We start from the raw sequence: 13,758 nt of genomic DNA, 5'->3' as shown, positions 1-13,758 counted from the left end.
TTACCAGTTACTGAGAAGCTTATCAAAGGTAATCAACCACAGAAAAAAGTTATATTACAAGTTACTGGGAAATATACTCAAAAGGGAGGAATATCTATTACCGGCTATTGGGTAAGGATAGCCTACTAGGGAAATGAAAAAGTAGGATTTACAACTACCAGTTACTGGGTAGAAGATCAAAGAGAACAAAATCAGGATTTACAACTTCCAGTTACTGGGTAGAAGACCAAAGAGAACAAAAGCAGGATTTACAACTACCAATTACTGCGTAGAAGACCAAAGAGAAAAAAAGCAGGATTTACAACTACCAGTTACTGGGTAGAAGACCAAAGGGAAAATATCCGTTACCAGTTATTGGGTAACATATCAAGGATAAACTGCCGGGGGGAAAATTCAATGAGAAGTTTTGTTAACTACCAATTACTGGGTAGATAACAAAAAAATGACCAACTGGAAAAAGGATAAACAATTACCAGTTACTGGGTAATTGAGAAATGATAATCTGCTGGCGAAAAGAAAAAGATAACCCGTTGGGGAAACAAAAGTAAATTCGCTGGGGAAATCAAAGAAGTAAATTACCTTTTACCGGTTACTGGGTAAATTAACATAGGTAAAGTACTCAACATCAAGAAGGATATTACTAGTTACTGGGTAATAAAATCTCAGAGGACCAAAAGATCTATCTGGGTAAGAACCAGAAAGAAACGGTCAAACAAGACTCAACCCAATGAGGATATAACTCGAGGGGAGTGGTTCCATCCAGATAATGAACTAGGGAGGAAACAAAAATAATAATCATCCACAAGGAATTAACTCAGTGGGGAAGAAGAAAGAATAAACTCTTTCTACTTAAGGGGCTGACACTCTACAATGAAGGAGGACATACACACCACATATGCATGGAAGAATGATATCACCAAAGTAGGGGATCGTAAAAATCAGGTCAATGCATAAAAATGCACAATGAAATATATGATGTTATGCTTATGCATGTATATGCATGAGTATGTATATGATTATACTGACAAACAAGCACAAAGGATACAAACATGAAGATCCAATCATCACAACTAGATACTTGACTAATCTCAACAAGATGGGAACACCAACTAGAGAACCTTCTAGGGATGAAAATAAATCCTCGAGGATATAAATCCTTATATTTAAATATTCAATTCCATGGGTACAACATACAACCATGTACTCAAGGAAGGCTAGGGATATCATAATCCAAATTCAATGCCCAACTCTAGTTGGGGAAATACATGTAGAACATGCATCCGACCAAAAACTGCTGAAGACTCAATGCTCAGAGGAAATGAAGAATACACTTATATATCAGTAGAAATCACGGGGATTAAAACAAATCCAACTTCAATACTTGACTCTCAAGAGAGGAGGAATAACTGCTAGGGGATAAGCGATGATTGACAAAGATCTTGCTTAAAGCTCAAACTCTCTGGGAGAGGAGAAAATACAGCTTAGGAATTCGCATGAGGCGAAAGCACTGCTGAGAATATCAACCAATATACTGAGGATAAGAGAGATATGTTGAGAATCCATATCTCAAGCCGAGGGATATGTAATATATACTTCATAGCAACAAGTCAACGATGCGGGGAATTTTAGGTCAATACCATATCAAATGGGAGACAAACCCACATGGGAAGGCTACATCAATACTGCTTAGAATCAAATACTGTCTGAATGGGGAGATCTTTTACCAGAAGAGGAAACTCCGTGGGGAATCCACGTCACAACAAGAGGCAAAACTCTGAGTGGGCAACCGGTGAGAAGAAAAACTCCAACTGGATATTTCATCAATCGAGATCAACTCTGTGGGGACTTCATTGGGGATCAAAATCCATAAGGATAAATAATGCGTGGGGATTATCTCTAACAAAGAAATAAACGTCGCACGGGGATGCAAAATGCAAACAGATTCCTCAAAAGGAAAACAAATAGTCATAAGACTCTTCTTGGGGGATTGAGAAATAAACCAATTCCAAGGTACCAAATATCAACCAGACTTGCAGGAACTCACTAGGGGAGAAACAATGTCACAACTATGTAACAACCAAATAAAGGTGTGTTGGGGATCTGAAAACCAAATAAAGGTTTTACTGGAGATCGAAGGTTCAATCACAAAATATGCAAACTGAGGATGAAAACCCACAAAGGCTCTCAGCTGGAGAAAGATAATGAACTACAAAGGGAACACCACATCAACTCTACTGGGGATAAAAAAACAAATTGTTTGGGGAGAAAACACCTCCAAACACTGATTGGGAAAGGCAACAATGCTTCACACGTCAAGACTTACCATTCTCAGATTGCTGTTGACATTCTTTTTTCGAATTCAATGTTCTTAAAGTCAATGCCTTATTACTTCAAAAAAATTGTTATTCATTGATTGATTTATTTCAAAAATTATCATCATAAAAATGAAATTTTATTAAACAGAAAAAAATAAGAATAAAAATTAATTGGATAAAGGCTCAACTTTATTTAATAGAATTATAGTCCATAAATGGCAGGACTCCATGGATCTTTACAAAGTTTGAAAATGGTAATATAAATGGAAAAAAGGCTACATTGAATACAATGACCACTACTCTCCCTACCAACTTTGAAATCCAATTGTGCTTTGTCCTTGGTTGAGAATGATGAATCAGAACCAAATGATTGGCAATGTTGCTTCAACGATCAAGTCTAGCCAGATGTAGTTACTTAACATAATCCTTAATTTTTTCCTAGATTTCCCCAATGTGGGGTACTCAATCTACCATGATGATTTTTCTGTTTCATGTCTCTAATTTTTGCCTGGACCGCCCTTTTGGGTTTTCAATTCACCGAGACGCTCATTTTTGCCTAAGCCACCCTTTAGGGTTTTCAACTTAGCGAGCTGTTCTTTTATTTTTTTATTTTTTTTAGGCGAAGCATTTCTTGACTGCACCAGCATTCATAGGACGAGTGAACTCTTCACCATCCATAGTTGTAAGAATCAATGCACCGCCTAAGAAGGCTCTTTTGACAACATACGGGCCTTCGTAATTAGGAGTTCACTTTCCCCTAGAATCGGGTTTAAAAGATAAGATCTTCTTGAGCACGAGGTCACCTTCTCGGAACACACGAGGTTTGACCTTCTTGTCAAAAGCTTTCTTCATTCTCTGCTGATATAATTGACCATGACACATGGCAGTCAATCTCTTTTCTTCAATTAAATTGAGCTGATCAAACCTAGTCTGACACCATTCAACTTCGGTCAACTTGGCTTCCATCAACACATGCATTGATGGGATCTCAACCTCCACAAGGATCACAACTCCCATGCCATAAACAAGAGAGAAAGGGGTTACCCCTGTCGAAGTGAGGACGGATGTATGGTACCCATGTAAAGCAAATGGGAGCACCTCATGCCAATCTTTGCACGTCACAACCATATTTTGTATAATCTTCTTAATATTCTTATTCACAACTTCAACAACCCCATTCCTCTTGGGTATGTAGGGAGAAGAATTATGATGTGATATTTTGAAGTCTTTGCAGAGCTCTTTCATCATATTGTTATTCAAGTTCGATCCATTATCAGTAATGATCTTACTTGACACACCATATCGGCATATGATCTGATTCTTGAGAAACCTCATAACAACTTGCTTGGTTACATTAGCATACGATGCCACTTCAACCCACTTCGTGAAGTAGTCAATAGCCACTAAAATGAAACGATGTCTATTTGATGCCTTGGGTTCTATCATGCCAATCATATCAATTCCCACCATGGATAAGGGCCATGGAGAGGAAATGACATTTAAAAGTTTCAGAGGAACATGAATCTTATCCGCATAGATTTGACACTTGTGCCATTTCTTCATATATTTGCAACAATCAGATTCCATTATCAGCCAATAATAACCTACTCTCAACATCTTCTTTGCCATAACATGTCCATTGGAATGAGTACGAAAGGAACCTTCATGGACTTCAGTCATCAATAGGTTCGCTTCGTGTCTATCAATGCATCTGAGCAAAACCCTACTGAAATTTCTCTTGTACATCACATCACCATTCAGGTAGAAGTTACCAGCCAGTCTTCTCAAAGTCTTCTTGTCTTTCAAAGATGCCCCAAGCGAGTAAATTTGACTTTGGAGGAAACACTTAATATCATGGTACCATGGCTTATCATCTTTGATCTCTTAAATAGAAAATACATGAGTTGGCCTATCAAGGCGCATTATAGTCAGCTTAGGAACTTCATTCCAAAAATTCACAATAATCATGGAAGTTAACGTTGCAAGAGCATCTGCCATCCAATTTTCATCTCGAGGGATAAGATGAAACTCAACCTTTGTAAATAAAGTTGATATCCTCCTCTCACAATCTCTATATGGTACCAAATCGGGTTGATTCATCTCCCATTCACCTTTAATCTAGTTAACAACCAAAGTTGAATCTCCATAGACATCGAGATATTTGATTCTAAGATCAATGGCTTCTTCGAGCCCTATAGTGCATGCTTCGTACTCGGCCATATTATTCATACATTTGAAGGTTAATCTAGTTTTAAATAGAAAATGAGTGCCTTGAGGAGTAAGAATCAATGCCCCAATGCCATTACCACATGAGTTAACAACTCCATCAAATACCATGCCCCAACGGGAACCAGGTTCTGGCCCTTCTTCAAGCAATGGTTCATCATAGTTTTTCTTATTCAAATACAATATCTCTTCATCAGGGAAATCAAACTGTACTGACTGATAGTCATCAGTAGGTTGGTGAGCCAAATCGTCAGCCAAGACACTACCTTTAATCGCTTTCTCAGCTCGGTATTCAATATCATACTCAGATAACAACATCTACCAATGGGAAATCCTCCCAGTTCAAGCAGGCTTTTCAAATAGGTATTTGATTGGATCCATCTTGGATATCAACCAAGTAGTATGATTCAACATATACTAGCACAAACACTTAGCAGCCCAAGCCAAAGCACAACATGTCTTCTCAAGCATAGAATACCGAGACTCACAATCGGTGAACTTCTTACTGAGGTAGTAAATTGCATATTCTTTCTTCCCAGATTCGTCTTGCTGACCATGAACACAACCCATACTCTCATCAAGCACAATCAAATACATGATCAACAGTCTTCCTTCAACTGGCGGAGATAGAATCGGAGGCTCAAGTAGATATTCTTTAATACTGTCAAAAGCTTTCTGGAAACCCACAGTCCAATCACAAGACTGATCTTTTTGAAGGAGCTTGAATACAGGTGCACATGTGACACTCATATGCAATATAAATCTTGAAATATAGTTCAAGCGGCCAAGAAAACCTCTGACTTGCTTTTCAGTTTTGGGCTCAGGCATTTCTTGTACTGCTTTGACCTTGGCAGCTGTAAGACCCCAATTTTGACCCTAAGATTCCCCATGCCATCTCATCATATTTGCATTGGCATTGGGATCATAACTTGCTATCCTCCTCACATATCATTAATTGGGTTTGCATTGGGAGAGATCACCAAGCATTTGTTATTGTATCATACTTTATTTTTCTTTGTTTACTGACCAAAATACCAAAAATATGTCTAGTGTAGCTTTGTTTCTTTTGTAGGTAGTGTGTGCATCCACATGTGCCTCATCAAGCTCACAACTAGGGTTTGAGATCCTCAATGCAATGGATCAAGTTAGAAAAGGTTCACTTTGGTTCTAAGCATCATATATGCATTCCCTTGTTCTTCATTTATCATTTTGATCAAGAATTAATCAAGAGTTTGAAGATTGTTTATCAAGGAAGCCCTAATTCATCTAGGTATCTTGTGTGCCTTCCTCAGCAAGTTTCTTCAACATTTGGTAAAAGATACTATGGGATACTTCATTTAACTTTATCATAAGAATATATTATCCTCCATGAGCCCTAAAGAGCAAAGGAACTTCAATTTTGCAAGTTGGTTCAAGGAGGTTGACCATAAAAGTCAACTGGTCAAATCTAGGGTTCCCTAGACCCTATCTCATACACTCTTTTGTCATATGAAAATGAGTCTAAGATAAAATTTACTCTTTATGATATTCCAAACAACTTTAATGTTGGCATCAAGAGCTAATTTTGCTTGTAAAGTCATTTTATATGGTGAAAGATTATAGGTCATTTTGCCTGTGCCCTAGATAGAAGGTCAACTTCCAAGAACGATAACTTACTCAATTTTTATGATATGAAGATGATCCAATTTTCATGATAAATTTCAAGATGTATTATCCAACTTTTATTCTTTGAGAAATGTCAAATTCCACTTATAAGGGCATGTGCCATAAGGAAACATTATAGATTCATTTTGTTCATCATCATTGAACAAGCAATTTTCGTCAACTTCTAAAATCCATAACTCCATCATGCAAGCTCCAAAGGGTGTCAAAATTTTTACCAAATTTAAGATATTTGAAATAGATACACTTTTTACAAGGAACCAAAGTCATTTGAACCTCAGAGCAAAAGTTATTCAAGGTGGAAAAAGGGGTCATTTCACTTTTAACTTAGACAATTTTCAAGTATATTTGATTCCTCCTTCTTCAAGGTCAGAAATCATCATGTTCCAAGCTTCAAATGGAAAAAGTTCCAACAAAAAAGTCGTTCCCCTTCATGCTAGCTTTCCAAAGAGTTTAGGATAATTGCATTTGGATCAAAATTAAAGGACTTGCGCATGGTTCTTTTGGATGGTTTATTTTGGTAACTTTTGCACTCAAATGTTAATCTCTTTTGCATGCTTCCATGTTATGCATCTCAACATCCATTGTGCATGAATTTGGAATGGAATGCATAATTATTTGGGCCTAAGCACATGCCCTTGCACCCATGCACACAACTTGCTATTTTTGGATTCAAATTTAGATGGTGTAGAAATGAATTGAAGATCCTATAAATACATGAGCTTTGCATCAGAATTGGGAAAGAACCTTGCCTAAGTTCTTCCCAGAAACCCCATAGCCTCCATTGAAAGAACACCTTGAAGATTTCTTTGAAATCAAGTTTTAGTTAAAATTTTGTTTGTGAACTAAAACTCCAAGGGCTCACATCCTTTTTCATCTAAAACATCTCCTACAAGCAATAAGAAGCAAGGCCAATTGGATTTGAATCGAGATTTAGCTCATAATTCATCACCCGAAGGTGAAATTTCTCAAACTTTCCTTCTTTGATTCTCCCTCATTTCTCCACCTTTTTGATTGATTTTTGCTTGACTGAAGCCCTACCAATGTAGGAAATAAGATTGAGTTGCTTTGACGTTGAATCAAAGCAACTCAGTTATGGAACCTAATTTTTCAACTTGATAACATGAAATAATATCAAATTTTTGGACTCGATTTAATTAAATTATATTATTATTCACTTCAATTTATTTCATTTTATTCGATATTACTTGGTATTTTTCCTTTTATTTGTCTCAGGTAGCTTATTTGAAGCACAAGTGAAAAAGGAAGAAAAGGAGGTGCAAAAAGAAATGAAGAGAAGCAAATTTCACCAAACCAAAGCCCAGCCCAAAAGTACCAGCGTTGAGCCTGTGACGAGCGCCACACATGGTGTGACGAGCGTCACACCCTGCTGCCTTGTGTTACGAGCATAACACATGGTGTGACGGACGTCACACCATTCTCCTATATTTTTGGCTTCAGAAGCGCAACAGAGGCACGTTGAAGCCTATTGTTACGCTTGACCCTTGGAAACGTGAATACCACTTTTACGGAAGGAGTTTTGGAAAACGTTACAAATTGGGATAATATAAATAGAGCCAAGGAGCAAACCCTGCAGCTCCTCTCTTCTTCGTGCTTTTTCTCTTCCAGCCGTGCAAGCATACTTTACAGCATATTTTTTTTTACAGTTTTTACTTTTCTTTGCAATTTCTATTTTCTTTTCCAGTCAATCTGTCAGCACTTAATTAATTTTTCACACAATAGTTTCTACACCGGAAACTATTGTGTATCTTTTACCGGATCTAACCTTACGTTAGACCCTAGGTTTTTTTTCCTTCACTTTTATTTTCCTGTCCGATTGAAGAATTCAAGAACAAATCCAACCGGTCTGTGGTGGAGTGTTCAAGACTGCTATTAATTACTCAGGTTCTTTAATTATTGTTTGAATTTATATATGCCCTGCTTTATTGTTTATTTACATTATTTGCCTGAGATGTTTCTATTTAAGCATGATGATTGTTTAGATCTGTTTAGCATGTCTGGCTAATTTATTTAGGTATCGGTATGTAAAGTAAGCGGAATGAAGGAATCAAAACTAAGTTGGTTTAATTACGTTTAAAAATAAAATCACTCTTTTTATGGTCTCAATTTACAGGTTTAATACCAAGGTTTTTGTACGAGAGTAAAAGACTAAAGAAGTTAAAATCAATAGAACGAAAGTTTGAGTTTTTAACTGGACAGTGTAAATTGGACATTAATTCTAGATCAGGGTGAAAGCAATTTTTAGAGTTAATTAAATTCTAATCTTTTTCAAAAAGTATTTTTAAAAGTTAAATGTGAGGACGAGAGTTAAGTATTTGAATTTAATTATATAATCTAAGTCAACAGAGCGAGAGTTTGAGACGAGGGTGTTTAAACGATTACTATTTCCTTAAAAAGAGTTTCTATAGATTCTATTGTTTTCAAAAGGTGATTTTGGACTTAACTAATAAGTGACAGCTACGTTAATACAAAGTCATAGTCAATTCAACAGAGCGAGAGTTTGAGAAAAGGCTTTTAATCAATAATGTCTACTAAAAAGATTTATTTTAAAACCAAGAAACCAACGAAGATTTGATTCCCTAATCACGACGAACTACATACCGATATCCGCTTAATTGATATTTAACTTAGATCTTATTTTAGTTTTAACTTTTCCCCCAAACAATCAAAGTATCATCCGCCTTAGCTTTACGAAGTAACCTTAGAAAACGGTATATCGATTCATAAGTCCCTGTGGGATCGATATCTTTTAAAACTACGCGGTAGAACTGTGCACTTGCAGTTAGTATCCAAATTCGACTCATAAAGTCGCGATCAAGTTTTTGGCGCCGTTGCCGGGGACTTTTATTTAGTCAATATCGTAACTCTTCTGTTACGCTGTAGAGACTAAGGCAATTTTTATTTTTTCTTTTCTTTCTTTCGTTGATTTGTATGCCACACACTCGCTCACAAGGCGAGCCGTTTTACTTACGACAACGACATCGAACTATATCTCCGAGTCTTACAACGAATTCGGGAATATCGTGCTGCAAACAATCTCCCTCCTATCGAAGTGCCCGACCTCAAAAATCTTCTTCCTTCGCCAATACCCGAGATGGCAGAACCAGCTCGTGCTCTTCGAGATTACGCCGCTCCATCGCAAGATGAGCCGCATTCGAGTATTGCTCCACCCGCAATCGAAGCAAACAACTTCGAACTTAAACCTTCTCTGTTGCAGGCAGTGCAACAGAATCAATTCTCTGGAAATCCTACCGAGGATCCAAACCTTCATTTATCCGTATTTGTCCAATACGCTGATACTGTTAAAGCTAATGGTGTCACTTCAGAGGCAATTAGACTTCGCCTTTTTCCTTTATCGTTAAGAGATAAAGCTAGAAGATGGCTTCAGTCTCTTCCTTCCAACTCAGTTACCACATGGAACGAGTTGAAGAAAGTCTTCCTTGCCCGATATTTTCCTCCAAGCAAAACAGCTATGTTGAGAGCCCAGATAAATGGATTTAAACAGAAAGATAACGAGTCTCTTTTCGAAGCATGGGAAAGATACAAAGACATGATGAGACTTTGTCCATACCATGGTTTAGAGGACTGGTTAGTGATTCATACCTTCTATAATGGTCTCTTGTACAACACAAGGTTAACAATAGACGCCGCAGCAGGTGGTGCACTTATGGATAAACCTTATGCCGATGCTTATCAACTTATCGAAAGCATGGCCCAAAACCATTATCAATGGGGAAACGACCGAGCAACGGTAGAGAAACCTCAAACGAAAAGTGGCATGTACGAGATAAGTAGCCTTGATCATGTTAATGCAAAAGTGGAAGCCCTGGCCTAGAAAATTGAAAGTTTGAATGTATCACCTCCAACCACCGTGGTTGCCGCAACTCAAAATTGCGAAGTCTGTGGAATCCAAGGTCACACTCCTGCTGATTGTCAACTCCTAACAGGAATCCAAGCAGAACAAGTGAATTATGCTCAAGGAAATCCCTACTCGCACACCTATAACTCAAACTGGAAGAATCATCCTAATTTTTCATATAAGAGTAATAATGCTTTATACGCACCAGGACAAGCTCCAAATCAAGCCCCAGCTATACCTCCTGGATATCAAAAGCCGACCCCTTCTACACCTAACAATAATGTTCCTAGGAAATCCAACTTGGAAATAATGATGGAGAACTTCATAGCTTCTCAACAGCAAACCAATAAAGATTTCTTAAACTAGAATATACACACTAGCGAACAAATCAAACAACTAGCAAGTAAAGTAGATGCCTTGGCTACCCATAACAAAATGCTGGAAACACAAATATCACAAGTAGCTCAACAACAAGCGCCTACTGCTGCCCCAACTGGTGCATTTCCTGGACAGCCCCAACCTAACCCGAAAAGCCACGCTCATGCAATCATACTAAGAAGTGGAACGGAAGTGGAAGGACCAGTAGATCCAAGAAATGAAAACCAAAACTCTAAGAAGTCAATTGAGGAAGAAAGTACACCTAAGGAAAAGGAAGAGAGTAATAAGGAAACCGTAGAAAAGAAAGAACCTTATGTACCTCCACCACCTTATAAACCACCTATCCCTTACCCTCAAAGGCTTATTAAAACCAAAGATGCGGGCCAATTTAAAAAATTTGTTGACCTACTGAAACAGTTAAACGTCACAATTCCATTTACAGAAGCTATTACGCAGATGCCCTCATATGCAAAGTTCTTAAAAGAAATTCTTTCTAATAAAAGGAAACTTGAAGATAGCGAAACTGTTACACTCACTGCTGAATGTAGCGCTATAATCCAGAATATGCCTCCTAAACTTAAAGATCCAGGTAGTTTCTCTATACCCTGTCACATAGGAAAATTTGTCATAGATAAAGCCTTATGCGGTTTAGGAGCCGGTATTAGTGTTATGCCCTTATCCATATGCAAGAAACTTGAAATGGGAGAATTAAGACCAACTAAAATGTCTGTGCAACTAGCAGATCGTTCTGTTAGATATCCTGTAGGAATTCTTGAAAACGTTCCCGTGCGCATAGGTCAATTCTACATCCCAACCGATTTTATAATTATGGACATTAGAGAAGATGAAGTTACACCCATTATATTGGGAAGACCATTCTTAGCAACTGCCGGTGCGATCATAGACGTAAAACGAGGACGACTCACTTTCGAAGTAGGAGAAGAGAAAATTGAGTTCATTCTTTCCCAATTTTTGAAAGCACCTGCAATAGATGACACATGTTACTTCATGGATATCATCGATGAATGCATAAAAGAAACAGAGTTAGAAAAGGACAAATCGTCTGACTATCTTGTAGAAGACAAACTCAACCAATGTTTAGCAATAACACCGGATCCTACGCAATGCCTTAAGAAACCAACCCTAGACCTGAAAACACTTCCCAAAAATCTGAGATATGAATTCCTAGACTTAGAACTTGAACGACCAGTGATAGTCAATGCAGACCTAGGAAAACTCGAAATCGAAAAACTCCTGCATATCTTAAGAAAATATCCAACCGCACTAGGATACAACATCACCGACCTTAAAGGAATAAGTCCTTCTATTTGTATGCACCGCATCATGCTAGAAGAAGACTGTAAAACTTCTAGGGAACATCAGAGGAGACTGAACCCGATCCTGAGTGAGGTAGTGAAGAAGGAAGTAACCAAGTTATTAGAGGCAGGTACCATATATCCTATATCTGATAGCAAATGGGTTAGTCCTGTACACGTAGTACCGAAGAAAGGAGGTATAACAGTTATTGAAAATGAAAAAGGGGAAACTATTACCAAACGAATCGAATCGGGATGGAGAATATGCATTGACTATAGGAAACTAAACAAAGCAACCCGAAAAGATCATTTCCCTTTACCATTCATTGACCAGATGTTAGAACGATTAGCAAAACATTCTCATTTCTGCTATCTAGACGGTTACTCAGGTTTCATTCAAATACCAATTCATCCTGATGACCAAGAAAAGACAACATTCACGTGTCCTTTTGGCACTTTCGCTTATAGACGAATGCCGTTTGGCTTGTGCAATGCTCCCACAACCTTCCAAAGGTGCATGATGGCAATATTCGCCGATTTTCTCGAAAATATCATGGAAGTATTTATGGATGACTTTTCCGTATACGGGCAAAGCTTTGAAGAATGTCTTGAAAACCTAGAAAAAGTTCTGGAACGATGTGTAAAAGTAAACCTAGTACTTAATTGGGAAAAATGTCACTTTATGGTACAAGAAGGAATTGTTTTAGGACATATCATCTCAAATAGAGGAATTGAAGTAGACAAAGCCAAAATAGAGGTAATCGAAAACCTTCAACCTCCGAAAACTGTAAGAGAAGTACGAAGCTTCTTAGGATATGTCGGTTTTTACCGACGATTCATTAAAGACTTCTCTAAAATAACTAAACCTTTGACCAGACTATTGATGAAAGATGCTGAATTTATCTTCGACAACAAATGTTTAGAAGCATTCCAAACGCTTAAACAAGCATTGATCTCCGCGCCCATAATGCAGACACCAGATTGGAATGAACCATTCGAAATAATGTATGATGCCAGTGATTACGCCGTGGGTGCTGTTTTAGGACAACAAAAGGATAAAAAGCTTCACGTCATATATTACGCAAGTAGAACTCTAGATGAAGCACAAATGAATTACGCCACAACCGAGAAAGAACTATTAGCAGTAGTGTTTGCACTAGATAAATTTCGTTCTTACTTGGTCGGAGCCAAAATAATCATTTATACCGACCACGCTGCTATCAAGTACCTCTTAACAAAAAAGGATGCTAAACCTAGATTTCTAAGGTGGATCCTGTTGCTACAAGAGTTCGATTTGGAAATCAAAGATAAAAAAGGAACTGAAAACGTAGTAGCAGATCACCTCTCTAGACTTGAAAACCTGGAATCGGAAACAACATCGATCAACGATGATTTCTCGTACGATAAACTTATAGCTACTTTGGAAGAAAATAAAGCTGATAAACAGGTAGAAACCACCTTAGCTGTATGTGTTACACCATGGTACGCTGATCTCGTCAATTATTTAGCTGCCGGAATAGTTCCACCTACTTTATCCTACCAGTAAAAGAAACGATTCTTCTATGACATAAAACACTATTACTGGGATGACCCTTTACTTTTCAAAAGAGGCCCCGACGGTATTTTCCGTCGGTGTATACCTGAAGAAGAGGTAGAAAATATAATCCAACACTGTCACTCCGCTCCTTATGGTGGACATGCAAGTACATCCAAGACCTGTTCCAAAATCCTACAAGCCGGTTTTTATTGGCCAAATATATGGAAGGATGTGCATGCGGCTATCAAGAAATGTGATAGATGTCAACGCACAGGAAACATATCTAGACGTGACGAGATGCCACAAAAGGGCATTTTGGAAGTAGAGATTTTCGACGTGTGGGGAATAGACTTCATGGGACCTTTTCCGTCTTCTTTCGGTAACAAGTACATACTTGTAGCGGTTGACTACGTATCAAAATGGATTGAAGCTATAGCTTCTCCA

At 37.9% G+C, this 13,758-nt stretch overlaps 1 non-coding gene across 1 annotated transcript; it reads right to left on the bottom strand.

The window, feature by feature from the left end:
* Positions 1-9,696: 9,696 nt before the first annotated feature.
* On the bottom strand, positions 9,697-9,803 carry LOC127108986 (small nucleolar RNA R71). The gene has a single exon (XR_007796477.1). It is a non-coding gene; the product is annotated as a small nucleolar RNA R71 (small nucleolar RNA).
* Positions 9,804-13,758: the final 3,955 nt, after the last annotated feature.

Source organism: Lathyrus oleraceus, chromosome 7 (genome assembly GCF_024323335.1).
Source record: "Lathyrus oleraceus cultivar Zhongwan6 chromosome 7, CAAS_Psat_ZW6_1.0, whole genome shotgun sequence".
Classification (NCBI taxonomy): Eukaryota; Viridiplantae; Streptophyta; class Magnoliopsida; order Fabales; family Fabaceae; genus Lathyrus; species Lathyrus oleraceus.
This window is presented reverse-complemented; position numbering and strand designations above follow the sequence as displayed.